Genomic DNA, 12,007 nt, shown 5'->3' with positions numbered 1-12,007 from the left:
CTCAGCAAGTTCCCAAAATCTTTTCTGCACCTTTAGAATCTTAGAACTGAGGGTGACGTTGGAAATGATGTAATCAGATGTCCCCATTTTACAGGAGAGTAAACTGAGATTCTTGCAGCCACACAATGAAGTGGTTTCCTAATTCAATTTCAACTCTGTCACTAACTTTCTCTGTCACTTATTAGGGTATTTCTGGTGTACTCTGAGCCTCCGCTCTTTTCTGTAACATGGAGATAATAACGGTATCTCATAGTAAGTGTTCAATGAGGAAATGCACATCAAGTGCTTAGCCTAGCGTCTAGCATGTAGTGAGTGCTCAGTAAATGATGGTTATTAATATTACCATGAAGCTGACCTATGGAAGACTCCAAGACTCCCTCCAAAGCCCAACACCTTTGCATCAAAACCAAGCCCACCTTCCCTTCTCTTCCCTGTCTCTTCTTTTTCCACATGAGCCACTCTCAGATCTTGGTCCTTTGGGAAAATAGACTGGTTCTGTGTCCACTCTTTGCCTGAGTTTTGTTTCTGTCTCTTTAAGTCACAAGGCATCAGGGCACTCAGATTCTCTTCCAAAATTTAGCTGCATCTGGGTCAGGAAAATGGCAAAGGAAAGGAGCCTGGTCCTTCAGGGTGCAGTCTGCAGGTTATAGTGGGTGTCAGAGGGGAAGAAAGAAGAGGAGAGGACATTGGGGGTCAGGGAGGAAGGGCCGCCTAGACCTCCCATCTCCAGCACAGCTCTAACAGCCCCTTACATCCTGATCTTTGCTCTCACCTACCCCAGCATGAAGTTGGGGGTGTGGGGAACCCTGCATGGGAATGAAGGTGTCCAGGCTTGTGCAGGTCACAGGTCTAAGGCCCCTCCAGACCTGGCATGTCAAGCTGTGGGTTGTAAACTGGACCCACTCTTACAGAGACGGACTTACAAGGTAGAGGCTTCCACAAGCTGCAGGACCCCCTGTCTCTAGCATGTCCTCGAGGAGTCCCACCTCGGGGGAAAAGCCTCGTCTGGCCTCTGAGGAGGCCCCTTAAATCTGGTCGTTCTATGAGTTAAGGGACAGTTTTATTACCTAACGTGGGGGGTTCTTTAGCCTGTCTTTGAAAATAGATGAGGCTATGTCGCGCCAGACTTGACAAATACTAGTTGTGGTGGATTGTACTCTCCAAAGGTGGCTGCAACGACATATACCCCCTTCCCCATGCTCTTCTTCAATGTGCTATTGTACTCCTCCTTTGAGACATGTTGTGGGGGGCAGGGTTCTAGGTTCCATTCTTTAAACTTGGGGTGGGGGGCTCTATAACCGGAAGTGGAAGTGATGCCGCCTGGCTTTGGAGGGCAGGTCACAAAAGGGTAGGACCTCTCCCTCAGGAGGCTCCCCCTTGGCACCCAGCCACCAGATTGTGAGGACGCCCAGGTCACACAGAGAGGTCACATGGGTCTGGCCGACAGCCCAGCTAAGATCTCAGCCCACGCCTAGTATCAGCCCCCCGAGTTCTGGACCTTCAGTTGATTCCAGCACCCAGCTTTTGAGTAGCCCCAGCTGAGACCCCCAGACCTGGTGGAGCAGAGACCACCTGACCCCACTGGACCCTGTTTCCTAACTCACAGACTCTATGAGCATAAAAAAACGTTGTTGAGTCACTAAATTTGTGGTGGTTTGTTACACAGCAGTACGAACAGGAACACCACTGGAATTCAATTAGAATGTTTGCTGTTTCCGGCTCAAATATAGACTTCACTGGTCTTCTTCCTGAGACTCCAGACTTTCAGACTGTTCCCTCTTCAGCTAGTCCCATTCCCTCTGAACCTGCCTCCCCTCGTCCTCTTCTTCCCCACTCCACTCCCCTCCCCCCCAAAATAAATGGCAGGATCCTCAGGCCGCATGGCAGCCTTCACAAAACCATTCCCTAAAAGATCATTTGAATCTTCCCATGTCTGAGTCCTGGGACCGGAAGAAACCTGTTCTTCCTTGTTCCTCGGTGCAGGTCCAGAGTTTGTCCCTGCAAGAGAGCTTTTACTGGGTGTGGGCGGCCCAGGCGCTTGGCTGCCCTCAGGGATAGGGAGTGAATGTGCAGACCTATTTCCCCACATGCTCCACCCTCATTAAGCTTCACGCTCAGCTTGCTCCTCTCATACTTGACTTGACTTATGAGGTCCCTCTAACCTCCGGTGCGAGGAGACATCGATTCTCAGAAAGGTCATTATCTTTCTACTTTGGCTCCCTCACCCCCAGCCCCATCTCCTAGGTAGGCTTTCCTGGAACAGGATGGAGGGAGGCCCCCTTCCCCGCCCCCTGGGCCTGGGGATCCGACCACTCCAGAGCCCAGGCTGGAGAGGAGGTGCCCCGGGAGCCATGGCCGTCAATCACAGAGGCGACCAGCACTGAATCGCAGGCCATTAGGCAGGAGGGCCGGCGCCCTGCTCACTCACCGGGCAGCCATCGGCAGGATGTTAGACGATCGCAGGGCGGCCATTCTTATGATTTATTCAAATACTCATTATAGTCAATCTATTTTTACACAGAGGTGAAGATGTGTGCTGATAACGGTTAATCATTTATAATTCCATGGACTAGTTGGAAGCCAATGTGCTATCAAAGTCGTAGCAGCAGCTGGGCCTCCGGTAGCTCCAGAAGCAGGATGGAGAAGTCAGAGAGCCAGGGCAACCCAGTCTCCCAGCTCACATTTGCAGAGCAGCAACTAGGTTGCGGGTGCAGTGGGGACATGAAGACATGGGAATCCCAGACAACCCTCCAGGAGCTCCCAGCCTGGAGCGGGCCAAAAGGGTGGTCTGCATGTGAATGCAGTTGAATTTCAAAAGAGGGAAAAATCACTTACAGCTGGAGTTACCAAAGAAGGCTCCACAGAGGAGACTGGACTTAGGCTGGGTCCTACAGATGAGAGGACTTTGCCAAGCACAAGAACCAATATGAACCAATAAGCATAAGTATAAGGGGGGATGTTATTATGTAATGGAAGGAAGTGACCAGCAGTGGTATTCCCCTGTCCTCCCTCACCTCACCCTAAAAATAACCAGATGTAAAAACGAGTGCAAGCTATAACCTCAGCCCAGTACCTTCTCTCATTGCCCCCCAAGCTTAGTCCAGAGACACTAGTGGCCAGGCTCTGGGTCAGCCTTGCAAACTCAAGAGCTTCCCTCTCTAATACTCATGCGCACATAACACAGCAAGTCCCCTTAACGCACAATCAATAGTCTAATTAAATAAGATGTCATATTACAGGGCTTCTTTGTCACTTTCAGACCAAATCTAATTAGACGTCCACTGTATTTTACATTATGACTCTCCCATTGTTGAGCGTTTATCTTGCACAACGCATGGCTGTTAAAGATCAGGTTCAAGGCTGGTCTTTAACCCATAACCTATTGAATCAGCATGGAAAACACCAATCAAAGTTACTTACAGTTCACAGTCCCTCTTCTGGTAAGCGGCATGGAGGACAGAAAGCCTTAGAGTCCTGCTCCAGACTTCACCTGTCAATAAAAGAAAACATTTTTATAGACTGTGTATGATTCTGCTGGGAGTGAGAGCCGAGGTGAGGATTAGGGTAAAATCAGAAGTGGCTCGGGCTCAGGAGCAAAGCCAGGGCTGTCAACCCTGTGCCCAGAGCCTGAGCAAGGGACTCCTGGTGCAAAACAATTATTGTCAGTTAGCTAACCAGGATGCTCTCTCCATACCTGCTCGGTGCCTCAGTTTCTTTGAGTTTCATCCCCTTTCCTATAGGAATCCCAGAGAAAGAGAGGCTTGTGGCTGTGGAGAGAGCCCTGAGCTGACGGGGGCAATAATCGTCTACCAATGCCTCCTGTCTGATGGAAGACCCCACGCAGGGAACAGAGCTGGGCAGCACCTGTGAAAGTTATAGTCAATGTAGGGAAGGCTGCAAAAAACAAGCAAACAAACAACAAAACTGATGCTATTGTTTATGGTAGGAATATGGAAAGGTGATGTAGGAGAAGGTGATGAGTCTGGCTGGGCTGGAAGGAAAAGAATGTGCGCAGAAAAGAATGACTGGGCAAGGATGGGAAAATCAGAATCGTGACTGCTTTTAATTCCCTTTCTGGGATAAAGCAATAAAAACAACAAGAAAACCCAGCACATATTTATCAGGTGTCTGCTCCATGATCTACACTCACGAGGTGCGGCAGGAATAAAATCCATGGGTCCAGTTATAAAAGTGCTGCCACATCACTGGGGGACTAAGATTAACCACATGAAACAGCATCACGTAAGACAAGACTATATATATAAAGTAGTGCTGCACGCTGTGGTGGAGACTATAATTCTCTCTCCATAGAGAAACGAAATTGGTGAGAGCGGAAGCACTCAAGGAAGTTTTCAGGGGGTGGTAGAACCCGAGTGGGGTCAGGGAGGGACTGAACAGGCAGGAGTTGGCTAGTAGAAGGGAGAGAGGGGACATTGCAAGAAAGGGGAGCAATCCGAGTGAGGATGAAAAGGGAGGCATGTAGAGCCCTGGTCTGCAGGAGAGAAACCAGAGGAGGGACTAATGCTGAGTAAACAGCGTGGGCCAGAGCATCCAGGGCTTGGAGTGTCGGAGAGGCTAGGCTTGGGCTATAAGCTTGTGGAGCCATTGAAGGTTTTTCTTTTTTTCTCTTTTTAAAATCATAGCTGATCTACAACATAGCGATTCGACATCTACACACCTCACAAAGTGATCGCCACAACAAGTCTAGTAACTTTCCATCACCATACAAAGTCACCACTGGAGGATTTTCAACAAGGAAATCACATGAAGAGAAATCCTACCCCTCCCCCAAAACCTTTAGTATTTTCCTTCTAATTAAGACAAAGAGGCTTCTTGGAAGACATGGAATTTCAGCTAGGAGACTCAGGCATGGGATGTAGTGTGGTGTGCCCATGGAAAAAATATGTCCCTGTTATTCATGGTGATGTCCACTCGAATGAGGCATCCTCTCTGGGGCTGTCTGCTACCATGAGCATACCCTCAGAGCGAAGACCAGGCCACTGGATGACAAGTGCTTGAGGACTTGGACTGTATCTGATGCATCTTTGTAGCCCTAGAACCTAGCAGAGTGGCCGGCATGTGTCAGGTTCTCAGCAAATGTCTGTTGAAGTGTTTAATGAGGGACTCTGTTCATTCTAACCAGACTCCACAACCAGCATCTCAGAACCAGCTCCTGGCTGGTAATGGGCTCCAACTTGTATTCCTCTGAAGTATTGACACACTGCTACTGAGCATACATGAACTCAGCGCAAGAAGTCTCCAGATGAACTGCATGGAGTGGTGCTTTACCCCTGCCCTTTGGGACTGTCTGTTGAGACGCCAGCAACTTGGAAGAAGACATGGCAGACGTGCCATTGGTATGAGTACATGCTTCAAAGCTGGGAAGGATGGCTGCTATGCTGGAGAGATGAATTCAAGAGTGTCATAAAGCTTTGAACAAGCTGAAAGGATCGACCAACACTAAAAAGTCAATTTTTCCTCTATCAGTTTTTATTCCTGCACAATAACATCACGATGACCATAAATGAAATAATTTTGAAAATAAATAAAAATTGCCTACAATCCCATTGCTCTAAACCATCAAATTATTTTATGTCCACATGCAAATCCATTTTCATTTTTTACGGAATTGCAGGAAAGAAATGACAAGAATATATACACCAAATCCTACTCTTACATTCAAAAATCAGTTGCAAATACGCAGAGTAGGGTGACCTGTTTTTTCCCTTTTTTAAAGTGGGTTGAGTTAAATGCAAGCTCAGGATGAGCCCAAGGTATGGTACTGCTGCCAAACCCATGAAATGTGATCTCAGGTGCCTTAATAGCCAACTGGCAGGTGACTGGTCCCCTCACTTTGGACTTAAGGATGCAATTCTGGCATCACATTTTAATAACTTTGACAGCAATGAGTAGAAGAGAAAGGTGAGTGAAAATGTCTAGTGGTTAGAGTCCTAGGGGTCAAAAATCAGTAGTTAAAAGTGCAAGCTCTGGAATTAAACTGCACAGCTCCACCACTTACTAGCAGTGTGACCTTGGGCAAGTTCCTTAACTTCTCTGTGCCTCAGTTTTTGATCTGCAAAATAGGGCAAATCAAGCTTCCTACCTCTGAGGTTATATACTATAAAGTGCTCAGAACAGTGCCTCACACAAAATAAGCACTCACTGATTGTTAGCTATCATTGTTTTCATTATTAGGAGGCTGTGAAGTAGAAGATATGGAAGAAGAAACTAGAGTTATACCTTCATTTGTCCCTTTCTAACATCACCCATTGGCCTTAGTTCTACTAGCTAAAGCAGCAACCTTTCTCTCACATGGTGGTCCTACAAATAGTTGAAGAAACTATGAAAGAGGAACCATGTTACTCTGGACCATAGGATTAGGACAGGTTGATAGTTGTTAGAGGACCAAACTTCAGTTCAACATAGGAAATTAGTCTCTAGCAATGAGAACAGCCCAAAAATGAATTAGGCTTCCTTAGAAGGTAGTGAGCTTCCCAACACTGGAAGGAGAACCCTACACTGGGTGGGGTGACTGTCCTCCAGAGCACAGTCCTAAACGTGGTTTCACCCATCAGTACAATGTTAAAAAACATTAGGAGGATGGGGCTGACAAACTTATATATTGATAAGACATTTATAGTGTCTTCTTTCACCAACATTTTATAAAGTAATTCAACCCCCAAAAGTAAGGAGAGCAAAAAGGGCTATCCTTTGAATTAAACAGAACATCATGAAAAGCATTCTCTCTCTCTGTCTGTCTGTCTTTCTCTCTCACACACATACACGTGTATGCATGCACACATACATACATATGTGTACATACAATCTCTCCACATTGTCCTTATTTTTTACTCGTGACTATGAACCAGTGGAAAGTCTTCCTGGACTAGCACTGACCCATGGGCCCATGCTGGGGAACCATCCATATGCATGACATTTTAGGCCCTTCCAAAGCCAGCAGTTTGTGGTCCTGGCCAGCAAGTGTTCATGTAAAAGGCCTTCAGACAAGCCGCCAGGAAATAATGCAACCAGAATTTAAACTCAGTCTTGTTTTAGTCACCATGAAAGGAAAATGGAACCATAAATGAGATTGACCATTTACATTATAAATGTGAGGAAGGTTGTGAAACGGTAAACGAGGAGGGAATTGTTGAATGCTCATGTGGACATACTCAAGGATAGCTGAGCGAGCACCCATGAAGTTCACCTAGGTAAGTTGGAAGGATGGAGAGAGATGAACCTGGAGCTCAGCAAGGCCATGGGTTTAACACAGAGAGGAGCAGACCACAGTGTCACCAGATGTGGACCATGCCCTGACTTTGTCATTAACTTACTACCTGACGCCAAATACTTGGCTCTGAGACAGTTACCCAGCCAGCAGTAAGGCTTCCTCGGAGACTGGTAAGAACTGATGCTAATTCCACACCAATCCTAAATCCCCTGAGCCACAGGCAGTGCTGGCCTCCAGTTGCAGAGATACTGGAAAAGGTCCCTTATCACACTCCCCAGGTCCAGCCCAGGCCCATGACTCTAATCTTGGGCCTGTACCTGTAAATACAGGTGTGCATAGAAAACTCCATAAGGACTGTTGGCACTGGTAGGCTTATCCTAATGATTTTCCTGCATCGGAGAAAGAATTAGAGACACTCATGACTAGACCACGTGGGAGTGAAACGGGGAAGACTTATATACACTGAGAAGTGTGAGCTCCCAGAGATGCAGGGCCCTCTGCAGAGTCAAACCCTCGGGGACACAGGACCTGCTCCCAGGGCAACTTGCCTGGCCCTTGTGTGGACATCCTCTGAGGTGTGAATACACTCAGACTCAAGACTTGCTGTTTCTCCACCAGGAATGGCACTGCTCTTCTCCCGTTCCAGGCTACTGACCTGCCTCATGCTTTCTTTCTCTTCCTGGGCCCCAATTGGTCTCCTGGCTTGGAGCCTCGGCCCATTTTTGCCCATCCACCACCTGCCCCCATCCTGGGGTCCTTCTGAAACACAAATCTGATCATGTCTACTCATCCTAAAACCCTTCGATGACTCCTCATTGCCTGGCAAAGGTGGTCAGCTGGCAGCCATGGGTGGACTCTCCCCCGTCTGGTGTTTTTATAAATTCTGCCAACATCTAAAAAGTGGGAAATCTCACATTTAAAAATCCAGATTTCTAACTTAAAGAATTGGATTAGCTAACAATGCCAATCCTGCACTTCCACATGGCAATCATTGACACTGAGTACCAGCCACCCCATTTTCATCAGGCATAGGTCCTCCTATCTATGTCCCATAGAGAGAAGGCAGGTGTCACCCGGAAGCCTCTCCCATCGCAGGGCCAGACCCTGAGAGGATGACGCACACGACTGCTGAGGACTTGCGGGTTCAAGGTGACAGCACGGGGTGGACTGGGCAGGGTGGCTCATTCTGCTCCTAGCTGGAAGCTGAAGGAGGGGGTCTGGAGACAGGCCAGCACCACCAGGCAGGCCCACCCAATGTCCTTCCCTCTCCCCTGGGAAACTCCTCCACTTCTGGCCAGGAGAGAGCTGGCCAAGGCCTCGGGGCTGTTCTCCAGGAATGTCAAGGGCTACAAGGCAGGTGCTGAAGAGGCCCCACCCCTGCGTCCAGCCTCTCCCCACCCCCAACTTAGTAGTGCTGCACCCCCTCCCTTTATTTCCATCCCACTGTTCCTATCAAAGCCCTAACAGCACATATTTTGTTAATTGTACAAACCTAATGGGGGAATGCATTGGCAAAAAAGGGTAATGGCCATCAGATCAGCAATAAAACAAAATTAATGGCCCATAGGAAGAAATCATGTCCACTTAATCCCGGCTCTGAAACTCTAATAGAATAATGGAATACCAACGGAGGGTTTTTCTCTCTATGTAGATTGCTTACACCGTGTTAATCACTTGCAAAGCAGGCCACATACCACTCCGGCTCACATGACCCTCCAGGGAAAGTAGCAGACCAGAAACATTTAGTGTAAGTCTCATTACTGACACGCACCACAGCAGCAACACCTCTCTTCTCCCGCCCTGCCCCAGGTGACTCTGGGACAGCCAGTGTGAGGTGTCATTGAGAGCCATCAGGGTGGTAGGCCAGGAAGCAAGACACATAATACCTCATAGTAGCAAGCCTTTATTGAGTGCTTACTATGTGCCAGACACTGGGCTAGCTCAGCACTTTCTGTGCATTGGATTATTGCATCTCATTTTCATCCTCTGTAGCTACATAGTCCAAAAAGGTGGCTACTGGTCACAAGAGGCTTTTTAAATTCAAATCCTACTAAATTCAAATTAAGTAAAATTTAAAATTCAGTCTTCACCCTCACCAGCCACATTCCAACGGCCTGACAGCCACATGTGGCCAGTGATTGTTGTACTGGGAGGCTCAGATGGAGTCCCCTTCCACCATTGCAGAAAGCTGTATTGGACAGCACTGCTCTGGAGTATTGAGGCCATTTTGTCTTGCTCATTTAACAGATTTGGAAATCAAGGTGAAGAGAGGTGAGGCAAGCTGCCCAAGGCCACAAAGCTGGTACAAGCTTGAGCTAAGTTCTACCTGGGTCTGACTCAGTCTGGCTCCAGAATCTTACACCCCATTTCCTCACAGAACCAGCAGCAGGGAGGCCTTTTGGGGGAAGCTGGCTGAGCATTTCTTATGTCCTCTGCAGTGACCCTCCCCCAGAGCAGACAGACCCCAGGGCCCCACCTGGGAGCAAGCTCTGGGGGTGTCTCAAACTCAGGAAGGTCAGCTGGAGAGAGAGGGCTTTTCAGATCATCTAACCCAACTTCCTTCCATTTATGAATGAAGAAACCAATACACAGAAAGTTAAGTGGCTTGCCCAAAGTCAACCAGAGGTAAGAGTACAGTGCAGGTTCCCTGACAGCCAGTTCTCACTGGCTGAGGGAGAGGACAGAGCAATGCCTCGGGTCACATGTGGCCACAGGGTGAGAGAAGAAAGAGGTGTCCCTCCAGCCTTTCTGGAGAGTCCTGGGCCAGGTCAGAAGAGGCTGGGCCAAGCCTTAGGGCACTGGGCTCTGAGGAGAAGCAGGAAGGAAAGAACGAGGGGCAGTTTTCAGGCCTAGAAACTGCAGTGGTTAAAAGCATGACACTGGATTGCTACTATGTCTTGTGTTGTTTTATACACCTGAAACTCAAAAAAAAAAAAAAAAAAGAAAGAAAGAAAGAAAGAAAATAGTATAGTAGTATCTATTACAATTAAAAATACACATACACTTTGACTGAACAGCCCCAACTTGAGAATGTATCCTATAGAAAGGAAAGAAGCAGTGCAGTAGGATCATGGGACAGCACCTTCAGTTCAAAGACGTGCAAAACAACCTGGATGTCCACCACTAGGGGAATGGCCACATAACTTGGGGTACAACTGTACTGTAAAAAGAACAAGTTGGAATGTCTAATCATTGTGTTGTTTTATACACCTGAAACTCAAAAAAAAAAAAAAAAAAGAATTGGATGTGTATCTTTTTTTTTTTTTTTTTTCTTTTTAGGAGGGCACAGCTCACAGTGGCCCATGCAGGGACCGAACCAGCAACCGTGGTGTTATTAGCACCATGCTCTAACCAACTGAGCTAACTGGCCACCCCAGATGTGTATCTTTTGCCACACAAGCTGGCCAGAATGCTCAAAGTAAGACAAGTAGGGAGCAGAGTGATCTGTGCAGTGTGATCCCATTTTTGTGAAAACAAAGAAGACTCTAGAATGAATTTACCATTTGAATGTATTCATGTGAGCATGGAGGTGGTGGAACAGCCTGGAGTTTTCCCACTGGTTGTAATGGGGAAACAGGAACAGAAGGATGAAAGCTCACCATTTTTAGCACATCTTTGCCTTGTGTCTGGCTGCAGTGCGCGCTGTCACTTTTGTAATTTTTGAAAAGAAACTCAATAAAGAAAAATAATTCATAAAAGAAAGAAAAAGAAGTTGGACTTGATAGGCAGCCAGACCCGACTTCAAATCTACCTTATATCCTGGCTGTGTGACCTTGGGGAAGTTCTTTAATCTCTCTGGATCTTCGTTTCCCCACCTGGACATTGGTGATAATAATATCATAGCATGATGTTATAGGGAGACTAATGAGAACATGAATTTAAAGTTACTCAGTGATGTGGGACTTTTTATCAATGATTAGGGAATAACCTGCCCAGCGCACAGAGGTACTTCTGGGTCACCTCCCAGCACTCTCTCAACACATTGTTATGTACCTCTCAGGGCCCCTGTATTTTCCCTTTAACTACAGTTTTAATGTGTCTGTCTCCCTACCAGACTGTAAGCTCCTTGAGGGTAGAAACAGTACCTTGCTTCTTTATTTATGCATTCAATCATCCATTTATTCCATTTGTTATTAAGCTATAATAACTCAATAATTATATCTTAGGCATATGCACCAGGCACTGTGCTTGACATCAGAGAGAAACAATGAACAAAACAGAACCATCCCTGCTTTCATGGAGCGAGCATTCTCATGGAGGGCATCGTGCTAAATGAAATAATCCAGCCACAAAAGGACAGATACTATACGATTCCACACACATGAGGCAGTAGACTAGTCAGATTTACAGAGACGGAAAGTAGAATGATGGGTGCCAGGGGCTGGGTGGGGGGAGAAATAGGGAGTTATGATTTAATAGATACAGACTTTCAGTTTTCCAAGACGAAAAGAGCTCTGTAGATGCGATGGTAGCACAACAATATGAATCTCTTAACGCCACTGAACTGTACACTTAAAAATAGTTAAGATGATAAATTTTATCACAATTTAAATATATATATATCTTACCACTAACTTCTCCCAATTTCTATCAGGAAAAAAAAAAGAACCTAGGATATTAATGAGCAGGAAAAGGAGCAGCTGACAGACAGCGGAGGAGAGGCTAAGGGGTCCCAGAGAGAGCAGGGCACCCCACGTCTCTGAAGCCACAGTGGGGAGAATGCAGAGGGCGGGCTGCCAGGTAAACAAGGGCTGGGCTGCCGGACCAGTCTGCCAA

At 46.9% G+C, this 12,007-nt stretch overlaps 1 protein-coding gene across 2 annotated transcripts in view; it reads right to left on the bottom strand.

Annotated features, from left to right (window-relative positions):
* Positions 1–12,007, bottom strand: part of PKNOX2 (PBX/knotted 1 homeobox 2) — a 255,540-nt gene that overhangs the window by 184,521 nt on the left and 59,012 nt on the right. For both annotated transcript variants that reach the window (XM_033098363.1, XM_033098362.1), the window contains exon 2: positions 3,421–3,490. The gene's annotated coding sequence lies outside the window, so the exon portion shown is untranslated. The remainder of the gene's footprint in view (positions 1–3,420; positions 3,491–12,007) is intronic.

Source organism: Rhinolophus ferrumequinum, chromosome 25 (assembly GCF_004115265.2).
Source record: "Rhinolophus ferrumequinum isolate MPI-CBG mRhiFer1 chromosome 25, mRhiFer1_v1.p, whole genome shotgun sequence".
NCBI lineage: Eukaryota > Metazoa > Chordata > Mammalia > Chiroptera > Rhinolophidae > Rhinolophus > Rhinolophus ferrumequinum.
This window is presented reverse-complemented; position numbering and strand designations above follow the sequence as displayed.